The following is a 12,845-nucleotide window of genomic DNA, read 5'->3' as shown; positions in this document are numbered from 1 at the left end:
AATCAACTTGCGGATATCTTCACAAAGCCGCTTCCGAAAGATGCTTTCTATAAAATTCGTCGGGAACTTGGCATTTTGGATGAAAGTGATCTAGCCTAAATCTTCACAAAACTATTAAGGTGTTTTCTCTCTATGCTTATCATGTTTTCCTATGTTTCTTTTATGAATTTTTGCATTTTTGGAAGCAGTAATCGGTTACCCAGATGGGAGTAATCGGTTACCCTGGGCATCTTTGCGCAAAAATTGTTTTTTTCATTTGAGTAACCGGTTACCCAAACCCCAGTAACCGGTTACCCTGCGTTCCAGCCTTATTTATTAACGTTTTTAGGCTATTTCAAGGTATTTTTATTTTATTTTTTATCTTGTATTGCATATGTGGCATACATGCATGTATCATATTTTTTAATTTTATTTCCTCTCTCCTCAAATCTCCTTTTTATCTCTTCCACCTACCTCTCATAAATCCCATTCAACTCATTCAAACCTATCATAACTACACATTCAATCCATTCAACCCTCACATTCACTACTCTTAAAAAACTCTCAAATTCCCATAAACTCTCTACCTTTTATATTACCTCAAACCTTCATCTCTCCATCCATAACCTAACATCTCTATCATCTTCTCCAAACCCTAACTTTCATCATGAGATCTTCAAGAAGCAACAAGCATGTGGATGGAAGTTCTTCAAGGCATCCGGCGGCACCATCCTTGAAAGCTCGTCGACTCACCTTCAATGTCCGCAAGAGACCTCTAATGGCAACAAAGTATGGTATGTTGCATAAATTCCCTAACACTAGTTTCCAATTTCCAGAATTGCTTAGATATCAAAAAGTGGATAGATTTGTTAGTGACCATGGAGAAGTATATGCGGATTTAGTGAAAGATTTCTATTGTTCTTTTGAAATTGGGAATGATTTATCTTTGTCTAGTGAGGTTCAAGGGAAACAAATTTCCATGACCTTAGAAGAATTTAGGGAGTTTTCAACTATTCCTACTACCGGCTTGGTTATCCTTCACGGCATGACACCTCCATGGGAGAACTATTCTAGGTATGACTACTTTTATGACATTTCAAGAGAATCGGTTAGGGAGAGCTTCGCGGCCAAGGCTAACATGGCGGAACGTTTGGTATTACTAGCAAAAAATTTAACTGTGAGTGATCGAGTGCTTCACTTTTTCATTAGCTATAATTTGATTCCAAAACATTCCAACCACTCTCAAGTGAGTGATACCGAGTTGATGATTATGTTTGCGGTCAAAAACCGCATTAAACTCGATTGAGCAACTATGATCCTAAGGAATATGGAGCATCAACTTAAATTAACGGGTGGCCTACCCTATGCTAGAATGATTTCACGCCTTTTGCCTCAATTTGATATTGGTCTAAGAAGGGAACCTAAAATCATGATGACTAATGATAATGAGATCGACACTTCAACCATCACCAAAAATACCGGCATTTTTGTAAACCGTGAAGGTCGGTTTGTTTATCGAGATGTTGAACCACAACAACCAAATGTTCCATACCAACCTCCCGCTATACCCGAAGGAGGATACACAAATGAAGCTATCTACAACCTTCAAATGTTAACCTACAACAAAGTGTGTGCTATGGACACCTATATGATCAATCGGTTTAACAACATTCAACTTCAAATAGATATGCTTCACAACCAAAATGAAGAGGAAGAAGGGGAGGAAGAGGAAGAAAACATGGATGAGCAAGAATAGTCATTTCATCTCATATTCTCATTTAGTTTAAGTTTTATCATCTTTTTATGTTCAAGTTTAATGTTATTTTCTTTAATGATGTGTGTTTAATTTGCATGTTCTAAAAACATTGTTTGCATTATGTTATTGTGTTTGAATTATCACATTAGAGTTATGTTTGGATTATATATATTCTCTCTATCTTTTTCACTATTTATATTCTACACTTTTATTAGTCTTTCATTCCTTTTTGTTAATGACAAAGGGGAGAAAGATCTCAAAACTATATGATTGCTTTTACTAACCAAATGTAGCTCAAGAATGCTTAAATTTCAAAATCAAGAAATACTCTTACATAAAGGGGGAGTATTGGTGTTAGGGGGGGAAAAAGTCAATCATAAGGCAAAAGCAATATTATTCATATTTTCATCTAAGATTGGTTTGTCATCATCAAAAAGGGGGAGAATGTGAAGACAAGCTTCTTCAAGAGTTTTTGATGAAGACAAAATATCAACATAGCTTTTGGAAAAGGACTTGGATCAAGACTTCTCTCAATATACAAGTTTTAATCTTCAATATATCTTGATCAATTGTAAGGTAAATAAGTTAAAGAAAAAATCACTTAGATATAATTATGTAATCAATAAAAATATCACACATATCATGCATTACATTTTAAAGGTTTTTGGTAAACTCATTTTAGCATGAAAAGCTTTTCTCAAAGTATTTTTTGGCTTTTTAGTTGAAGTAATCGGTTACTGGAGTTATGGTAACCGGTTACTGATGTTTTGAAAAATTCCCTCTCTGTTTTTGTATGGGTAATCGATTACCCTAGTTTCAGTAATCGGTTACCCTGGTAAAAATTTGAAATATTTGAACGTTGGGAGAGGGTAACCGGTTACTCTGCTTTTGGTAACCGATTACCACTGAAACATCACATCTTTTCATTGTTTCTTCAGCCACACGAAATTTGTTTTAAGCCATGAGTTTGCACCATTTTGAAAATGTTTTTGCAGCCTTTTGAAAGGGTGTTTAACCCTATATAAAGGCTTCTTTATTCCTTTTGAAAGAACACACATACTATCAATTTTTCATAATCATTTTGTTGTGCTCTTGCTCTCAAATTTCCATTGTGTTCAAACTTCTTTAAAGAAAATTTTCAGCATACACTTTCATATACTTAGAAAATTTTCTTCATCATTTCCATTGAATACATAATAACCTATTGTGAGAAAACTTTACTTATTACCAAAAATATTCAATCATTTGTAATCCTTTATGTTTGTATTGATTACATCTTATTATTCCAAGTGTGGATATAAGATTGTAAGGTTGTAACCTTGTTGTCCATAGTTTTGGAAACAAGAGGTATCCTTAGGGAGGGTGTTCTCTTAAGGACTTATTGAAGTCCAAGAAGGGTGTTCTTGGTGGTTGTCTCTTTAGAAGGACTAGGAAGAGTCTTGTAAGAGTCATAACATTATAGTAAAATCTCTTGCTAGTTGGCAAGGGGACTGGAGTACTCTCGACCTGTGAGGGGAACCAGTATACATCGTGTGTTCATTTACTTTCCGCTTTTATTGCTTTTATCACACACAACAAGATCATAAAAGAATAAAAGGACAAAAATCTACCATCACCTAATTCACCCCCCCTCTTAGGAGCACATATTAACTTACAGTTTTTGACATCCTGCAACATGCCTGGCCAAGAAAACGAAGTGGACAAACGGGCTAGAGTGGGCTAAATGCCCGAATGTCCTGCAACAGGGGTGCTGTGGAACTCCTCAAGTAAGGCAGTGCGCAAGTTATCCCAAAAAGGTATGAATAGTTTGTTTTTGTAGTATAATAGCCCTTGAGAAAAAGTGTAGTGATTTCCTTCTGTTTGTTCTGATTTTTGAACAAGGGCCTTTGCTTCAGAAGCTGTGGAGTAGAAATGGCGAAGATGGGCAATCAGATCTGGTACTGCTGAAGTGAGTGACATGTATATGGTTTCTGGGGTGAACTTTTGACTCAGCATCTGCTACCACATTCGAACGTCCAGGTTTGTAAAAGATCTCAAAGTTAAAGCCTTGTAGTTTTGAAGCCCATTTCTGCTGTTCTGGCGTTTGTATCCTCTGTAATAACAAATCCTTCAAACTCTATTGATTTGTGTAGATTTGGAACTTGTTTCCTATCAAGTATTGGCGCCATTTATTGACGTATTCGGTGATAGCAAACATCTCCCTTACGTAAACTGAAGAGGATTGCATACGCGGGGACATTTTCTTGCTGAAGAAAGCCAAGGGGTGGCCAGCTTGGGACAGAACGACACCAATGGCGAAAGCTGAAGCGTCGGTTTCAATAATAAAAGGCTTTGTAAAATCTGGTAGATTAAGTACCGACATGTCGGTCATTATTGTCTTTAATTTTGTAAAGGCTGAATCGGCCTCTGAACTCCATGTAAACTTAGTGGAAGAACGCAATAAATCGGTGAGAGGAGCGACGAGAAAGGCGTAATGGCGCACAAAGCGTCGATAAAATCCGGTGAGGCCGAGAAACCCTCGTAAAGTCGCGAGAGAATGCGGAACTGGCCAATCAAGGATGGCTTGAATTTTCTCGGGGTCAGCAGCTACACCACCGGCTGAGATAATATGACCCAAGTAGTTTACCTTTGACACTGCAAAAACACACTTTGAAAATTTGGCACAAAAAGAGTTCACATTTAACAAGTTAAAAATGATATCTAGATGAACCAAATGATCACTTAAAGAAGAGCTATAAATGAGTATATCATCAAAGAAAACCAACACAAATCGACGTAAATAAGGGCGAAATAATTCGTTCATTGCTGCCTGATAAGTAGATGGCGCATTAGTTAGACCGAACGACATAACCATAAATTCATAATAGCCATCTATACTTCTAAAAGCTGTTTTATGAGTGTCCTCCTTTGCAACGCGGATCTGATGATAACCTGATCTTAAATCAACTTTGGTAAAAACTATTGCATTTCGTAACTCGTCAAGTAAATCATCGATGGTTGGGATGGGGAAACGGTCTTTGATGGTTAGTGCGTTTAGAGCACGATAATCGACACAGAAGCGCCAACTTCCTTCCTTTTTTTTACAAGTAAGACCGGTGAGGAAAAAGGGCTATTACTAGGAACAATTAGACCATCCTGTAACATTTCCTGAATTAGAATAGTCATTGATTCCTTTTGAGAGTGTGGATATCGGTAAGGTTTCACATTGATGGGTGGGGTGTTGGGAAGTAATGGAATCCGATGGTCATGGGTGCGGGGAGGTGGAAAATCAGGCTTTTGTTGAAAGACATATGGGTATTTGTGGATAAGTTTAAGGATATTTGGGTCAATAGACTCCGTTTGGTGTTGAAGGGGTAGGGGGTTTGGTGAGTTTCTGTAGGTTGGAAAGTCAATAGGTGGAAGGAAGCAACTGAGTTTGTATGAAGAAGTTGTCTTAGCTGGTGAAAAGTAGTAAGGGTGGGAAGGGCAGATGGGTCCCCGGTGAGTGTGATTTGAGAATCTTTGTGATTAAATGTAATGGAAGGAATCGAAAAATCAGCCTGTATAGGACCAAGTGTTCTTAACCAAGCCATTCCCAAAACAACATCAACTCCCTCAATAGGTAATAGGTAAAATGGTAGAGAGAAGGGTTTTTCTTGAAGAGTTAATTTGACATTGTGACAAATACCCTCACATTGGAGGTGTGAGCCGTTACCAACCATAACCGAGAATTGGGGAATTTGAGTAGTGGGTAAGTTGAGGTGGTAAGCAAGTCTAGGTTGAAGAATATTGTGTGTGCTGCCCGTGTCAACAAGAACCATCACTAAATGGCCACCAATAAGACCTTGAAATTTGAGAGTTTAGGGTGAGAACTGACCGGTTAAAGCTTGAGTAGATAATTGAAAATACGTATCATTGGTATCCACCGCATTTGTTGCTTGTATAATTTCCTCATCCTCAACCGGAAAAGTGGTTGTGTCATCATCATCCAATAATAACAGAAAACGGTTGGCAGCAGCACACTTGTGTCCAGGAATAAACTTCTCATCGCAATTGAAACATAACCCTTGGGCACGTTGCTCTTGCATTTGGGCGGGGGAAAGGCGTTTTATAGGTAATTTGGTATTTTGGGTGGGTGAAGGTGGTTTTCATTCTTTATATATAGTTGGGGAAATTGCAGAATTGGGTTTGTAGGTAGTAGGAAAAGGTTTTTGAAATTTGGTTTTGGCCTCATTAAATTTTGATTCAATTAATTTAGCCAATCCTATGGCTTGGGAAATTGAAACAGGTCGATGGATGGCTATTTCAGCACGTATTTCAGGTTTTAACCCAGAAATGAAACAATTCATAATCGCATCCGGTGGTAATCCGACAACTTGGGTTCCCAATTTTTCAAACTTTGTTTGATATTCCACCACAGAACCTTCTTGTTTTAACTTAAACAATGCTGCTTGATGGTTTTCATATGTTGATTGACCAAAACGTAATTGTAGAGCATGAATAAATGAAAACCAATCTGTGAGTAAGTGACTTTGATGCAGCCATTTAAACCAGCCTAAGGCGTCACCTTTCATGTAGAAGGAGACTAAAGACAATCTGTTTTCAGGGGGTAGGTTGTAAAAACCAAAAAATTGTTCAGCCTGAAAAATCTACTCTAAGGGGTTGGAACCATCAAAAGGGGCAAGCTTAAGTTTGGGTGTTCTTAAGGGGGTAGAGGAGGGATGTTAGGCATTTGTTGGGCTTGAAACGAGTATGAAGGTATGTGTATGAAGGCGGATGGTGAAGAGGAATAAGGGTTTGGGGGTGGCAGTGGTTGTGCTGCTGTGTTTGGGACAACGTCAGAATAAGTGTGGACGGAAGGGATGAATGGGATGGTGGTGGAATGTACGGTTGAAGGAACGAAGGGGATGGAGTGGGGGGTCATGGGACTAGAAATAAGGTTTTGAGCGAGGCCAGATGAGCCTATTATATTAGGGATGAGGTGTTGTGTAGATAATGGAATAGCAGTCTGTTCTCTAAGTTTAGTAAGAATGGACATAATGGAATCATACTTTGAGTTAGCTGCTTGAGTTTCATTTTCCAAACGGGTATGCAGCTGACCGATATGTTGTTGGAAATCCATGGTGGATTTGTGGAATCTTTCATCAAGTTGTTGTTGGGTTTCTTGGAGAGCGTTGTTTATATGAAGTTGAGAAGTTTGGACGGCTGTGTTGACAGCTTCTTCAACAATTTCACGGGCAGATGAATTAGTTGGTTTAGGAGGAGCCATGAGCAACAAGGAATGAAAGCACCAATGTTACTAAGGTTGATTAAAGAACAAAATTTAATGTTCAGATCTACAAACTAGGAGGAAAAACATAAAACAAATTTAAAACATTTCTTTTCTTGTGCTCAGCTGCCACACAATACAACTTTAAATACTAGGGTTTCTAGATTGTTCAAAGGAACTTGGGCCTAAACATAAAAAGAAAAATTCACTTAAAAATTATAAAAGAATTAAGGCCCATTAACTATAGTAGTCTTTTAGCCAGCTTGGACTTCCTTTCATTCTGTTGGGCCGTCCCATAGTGTTGGTAACAGTTTCTGTGAAATTAATTTAGTTTCTTGGTTATTTTTGGGTCAGTTTTACGTGATTTTAAAAGATAAGTAGTTTACATTTTTTCGGGTCAGGCTGTGTGTGGCGGAAACAGACTAGAAAAGTGCTGCTTGTTCAAAACTTAGCTCTCTTCATGACTAATGCATAACATCTAAGTAATTGAACACATTCTCTTAGAATTATCAATATTTAGATATTCTACTGCATTGCATAGTTTTAAATCATAACTTTTACGTGAAATCAGAGGGTTTTCACATGTTCATTAAACTGCTTGGACATATTTTGCATCATAACTTCTACGTGAAATCAGAGTCGCTTCTGCATCATAACTTATTGTTTTGTAAAGCTGTTTTTTTAATGTTCTGGAATTCAATTTTGATTTTTTCTAATTCTAATTTAGGATTTAAAATACACAGAAAACCAATAGTTTTATTAGTCGCACACGTGTAATATTGTGAAATTCTATTGTGTTTTACAAACATGAAAATGCATAATGATGAATCTACGTGCATTGCAAAAGAAGTTTACCTACAATTTCATTTTTCTTCTATTGTTTCTATATTGTTGGTTGGTCCTGTAAGAGCTATGAAAAAAAAAAACATTGTAAAATTCTATTTTGCTGTCTCTTGTTTAAGTGTTGAACTCTAGTGGTCAACGTGTAGAATTTAATGACTATTTTTACTTAGAAAATGAATGTTACTCTGCCATGTGCTCATAACAGAACCTTAATTTCAAAAAATGGACATTATTATAGTTGACACTTGAATAAAGCGTAAAAGAAATGAAGAAGAAATGGAAGAACTTAAGGAAACAACATTAATTGTTGTTAGTGTTGTTACTACGTTATTACGAGTAATGGCTTGGTATCATGACAACTATTTTGTTAAAGAACCAACTCGAAATTGAGAATTGAAAAAGGCACAATTTCCTTAATCGTCTGCCCAGAGAAACAGAAATTGATTGCATGGAGCAATTGAGAGTTAGTAAATGGGCGTTTTTTAAACTTTGTAGAATTTTATAAGAAAAAGGGCAATTGGTAAAGACAAGAAATGTCCTTACCACTGAAGTTGTGGCAATGTTTTTGCATATCCTTGCTCACAACCTAAAATATATAGTCATACACTTTAATTACTGTAGATCGAAAGAAATTGTGAGTAGCAATTCAATAATGTCCTTAGAGCTGTTATGAAAGTAAATCGAGATTATTTGAAGTTTCACGACTATAATTTAGATGGCCTTGAGACAAATAAATGGAAATGGTTTGAGATAAGTTTGAAGTTTGTTTTACAACTTCTAACCTTTTTTTTTAAAACGAAACTTGATGTATATTAGACTGCAAAGAACAGTGGAACATAAACAACAGGTCCCTATCAGGTAAACCCCCAACCAAAGTTCTAGAATCAAAGTAGTGCCCCAAACCAACAAGGTTGTGAGCATCAAAGTTTAAAAGTCTACCAACAAACATCACAGTGCATAACTTAAATTTATTAATAAGGAACTTACAATCAGCCACAATGGGCTCGAGGACGACATTGTCTACAACAGAATTAGTGTAGTCCATCACGGTTTGAGCATCCGATTGAAGTAGAATTCTTTAATCCTCAAAGAATGAGCCAAGTTAAGACTCCAACGAATAAACAACACTTCAGCCAAATCAGCTGGAACCGAAATCAACTCCCTCCTGCGGGCCGAATTGAATTTTGAGGTCACGGTCCTTAAAAACACAGCCTAAAGCCACCGAATTATCAGGAAAAACTCCTTCATCAACCTGAACAACAACAACATTACCAGAACCTTCAGAATTGTATTCCAGCACCATCTGGCCTTTCCTAGCGCCAGCCTCCGGGATCCCGCTGTTAAACTCCGAAACACAAACAACAGCGTCATAGAAAGGGAGAGAAACTTCTAACCCTTTTTTAGGTATCTATAGTTAAAGTAATTTTTTTAAATTGTTTTTAGAATTCAATTGGAGCACTTGATGGAACACATATTTCAGTAATAGTTGCTGCAAAAAATATGCCTAGATACGTAATAGAAAGGCTGACATATCTACAAATGTGTTAGGAGTTTGCGGTCCATATTTAAGGTTTATCTACGTGTTACTTGGGTGGGAAGGGTCTGCAGGAGATTCTCGAATATTGTGAGATGCTTTACATCGTCAAAATTGTCTTCAACTTCCAAACGGTAATAGATTGACATTGTATTTATTTAGTGGATCAAATGTAATTGTATGATTTTTTTTTTGAAGAAAAAATCATTGTAGGTAAATACTTTTTTGTGGATGCGGAATATACAAATGGTCATGGATTTTTAGCATCATATAGAGGGATTAGATATCATCTCAAAGAAAGGGTTGGAAACACTCCTCAAAATTCTAAGGAATTGTTTAATCTTTGCCATTCAAGTGCAAGGAATGTAATTGAATGTTACAGACCTTTATTAGGAGTTGTTAGTTTGTATTTTTCATTTTGTTGCTTTGGTTTTCTAAGAAATGTCTTGTTGATTAGAAATTTGATTGACATCTTATAGTGTGGCTACTTTTGATTGCTAATGGCTGTCTTATATATTGTGTGGCTACTTTTGATTGATATCTTATTAATATAAATGTGTTTCTATATTATTGAGATTTGATTATTGTTATTTGTGTTTAGTTGATTTTAAGAAATGAATTCTAGTTTAGCCAATGCAAGAAATTGAGCCGCAAGACAGTGGAAAAAGAAAGATAGAAGAAAGAAATGTTGGGGATAAGAAAGATGATGTAAGAGGTTACTTCACATGGAATTTGGACATGGAGCATGTTTTAGCTGAAACACTTAGAGATCAAAGAAGTTTGGGCCGCCAAAGTGATGGAGCTTGGAAAACAGTAGCATATAACGCTGCAGCTGATGTTTTGTCTACATAATTTAATGTTAAGGTTATAGGATGACACAAAATGCATGATCAATGTTAAAGATGAAAATGTATGGAATGAATATGTCAAGGTATTCATTTTTGCTTTCTCTTCTCTACTAATCCATCTTATATGTTGGTTCACTGTTTGTTAAATTTGATATATGCATATTAGATATATGTGTCATTTATACTTGTGAATAAATGCACCATGACTCAAATTAGGTATTGGTGTGTCATTTATACTTGTGAATAAATGCACCATGACTCAAATTAGGTATTGGTGTGCTTAATTATTGGTGTGATTATCCACTTATATGTTGGGTACCAGAGTATAAAGATAATTATGACACAACTTAAAATAAGAGATTAAGGAGTAGAAAATGACACACAATATTTACGTGGAAACCCTCAACAAATAAGGGAAAAACCACGGGCACCGGTAGAAAAGATTTTCACTTAGTGGAAGAAATTACAACACTTCTCTCTAAATACAAGGAGAGAATAAATTACACTCTCTCTTGAAATAGGAGAACACTTACTAAAAGAACCTTACAAGGAGAACACTATTTTTTTCTCTCTCTTACTTTTTTCTTCTTAGTTACTATGTTGTAATGCTATTTTTTGTGGTGTAATACAGATGAGAAATGCACCTCTATTTATAGGTGATCATCTTTACAAAACCATGGAAGATTCATAAAACCATGGGTGCAAAACCATGGGTGCAAAACTATGATTGTTTCTTTCTTTGACCCACATGATTTCCTTGACCATATGATTTCTTTGACTCACATGATTTCTTTGATCAAAATTGTGACTTTATTCAATCTTTGACCATTTGACTACAATCCATGACAATAATATCTTGGACCATTTGACCATAATCTTTAACAATCTCCCACTTAAAGTCACATTTGTGATCTTGTAAAATTTTCTCTACCTTGCCAACTTCGTGTTGATTACGCTTCTAATAGGCCATAGGAAGACCTACACCATACAAACTTATCAGAGTTTATCGGTTTTGTCATTGCATCTGCTAGGTTATCATTGGTGTGAATTTTCTGCATATCCACACTTCCTTCTTCTACTACCTCTCTGACAAAATGGTATTGAACTCCTATGTGTTTTGTTCTAGAATGAAAAGATGGATTCCTTGCAATATGCAAGGCACTCTGACTGTCACAATATACAGTAATCTTTTGTTGCATGTGCCCAAGTTCTTCCAATAACCTTTGAATCCAAATTGCTTCCTTGCATGCTTGGGTAGCGGCCATGTATTCAGCTTCTGTAGTAGACAAAGCTACAACAGTCTGCAATTTGGATAACCAACTTACCGCTCCTCCTGCAAGTGTGAACACATAGCCAGTAGTAGATTTTCTTTTATCAAGGTCACCTGCAAAATCTGAATCAACATAGCCTCTGATAGTGAATTCTGATCCCCCAAAACATAATGCAACACCTGAGGTTCCTTTGATGTATCTAAGGATCCTCTTAACAACATTCCAGTGTTCATTACCTGGATCTGCCATAAAGCGACTACCGTCCCAATTGCTTGAGCAATATCTGGTCTAGTACATATCATAGCATACATAAGGCTTCCCACCGCTGATGCATACGGTACTCGAGACATTTCCATCCTCTCCGCTTCATTGCTAGGGCTCATACATGAGGATAATTTATAATTGACAGGAAGTGGGGTAGAGATTGGCTTACAGTCTTGCATATTGAAGCGACGCAAGACTTTCTGAAGATAATTCTTTTGAGAAAGCCAAATCCTTCTGTCTTTTCTGTCTCGGTGAATTTGCATCCCTAAAATCTTGTTTGCTTGTCCAAGGTCCTTCATATCAAACTCCCTAGCCAACTGTGCCTTCAATTCTTGGACTCGATCTTTGTTGGGGCCTACCACCAACATGTCATCCACATACAACAACAAAATGATAAAATCATCATTATCATCAAACCTTTTGTAATACGTACAATGGTCTGAATTTAATCTGTTGTATCCAAGGCTCATGATGAAGGAATCAAATCTCTTGTACCAACATCTTGGTGCCTGTTTTAAACCGTACAGAGATTTGGTCAGCCTACAAACCAAGTTTTCTTTTCCTTGTTCTTCAAAGCCTTCGGGTTGGAGCATATATATTTCCTCTTCAAGTTCTCCGTGAAGAAACGCAATCTTTACATCAAGCTGCTCAAGATGTAGATCAAATGCAGCAGACACCGCCAAGACCACTCTGATTATGGTGAGTCTTACCACTGGAGAAAATATTTCATTGAAATCAATACCTTCTTTCTGAGCATATCCTTTGACCACCAGTCTTGCACGATATCGTTCCACCTGATCATTGCCATCTCGCTTAATTTTGAACACCCATTTGTTGCCATTGGCTTTCCGACCTTTAGGAAGTTCAACAAGTTCCCATGTGTTATTTTTATGTAAGGCTTCAATTTCCTCCTGCATTGCTGCCATCCACAGAGATGCATCTGAACCATTTAATGCCTCATGAAAGGTTGATGGTTCTCCATCTTCTGATAGAAGACAATATGCATCATGACTTGCCATCACATATTCTGAATGCCATGATGGTTTTCTTATCTGACGTGTTGTTCTTATGGGATCTACATTATTGACTTCATTTGATTCTT

At 36.9% G+C, this 12,845-nt stretch overlaps 1 pseudogene; it reads left to right on the top strand.

The window, feature by feature from the left end:
- The first annotated feature begins 8,385 nt into the window (after nucleotides 1-8,385).
- On the top strand, nucleotides 8,386-10,212 carry LOC131643224 (uncharacterized; annotated as a pseudogene).
- The last annotated feature ends 2,633 nt before the right edge of the window (nucleotides 10,213-12,845 follow it).

Source organism: Vicia villosa, unplaced genomic scaffold (genome assembly GCF_029867415.1).
Source record: "Vicia villosa cultivar HV-30 ecotype Madison, WI unplaced genomic scaffold, Vvil1.0 scaffold8, whole genome shotgun sequence".
Lineage (NCBI taxonomy): Eukaryota > Viridiplantae > Streptophyta > Magnoliopsida > Fabales > Fabaceae > Vicia > Vicia villosa.
The sequence above is the reverse complement of the archived record's forward strand: the minus strand, read 5'-3'. Positions and strand labels throughout refer to the sequence as shown.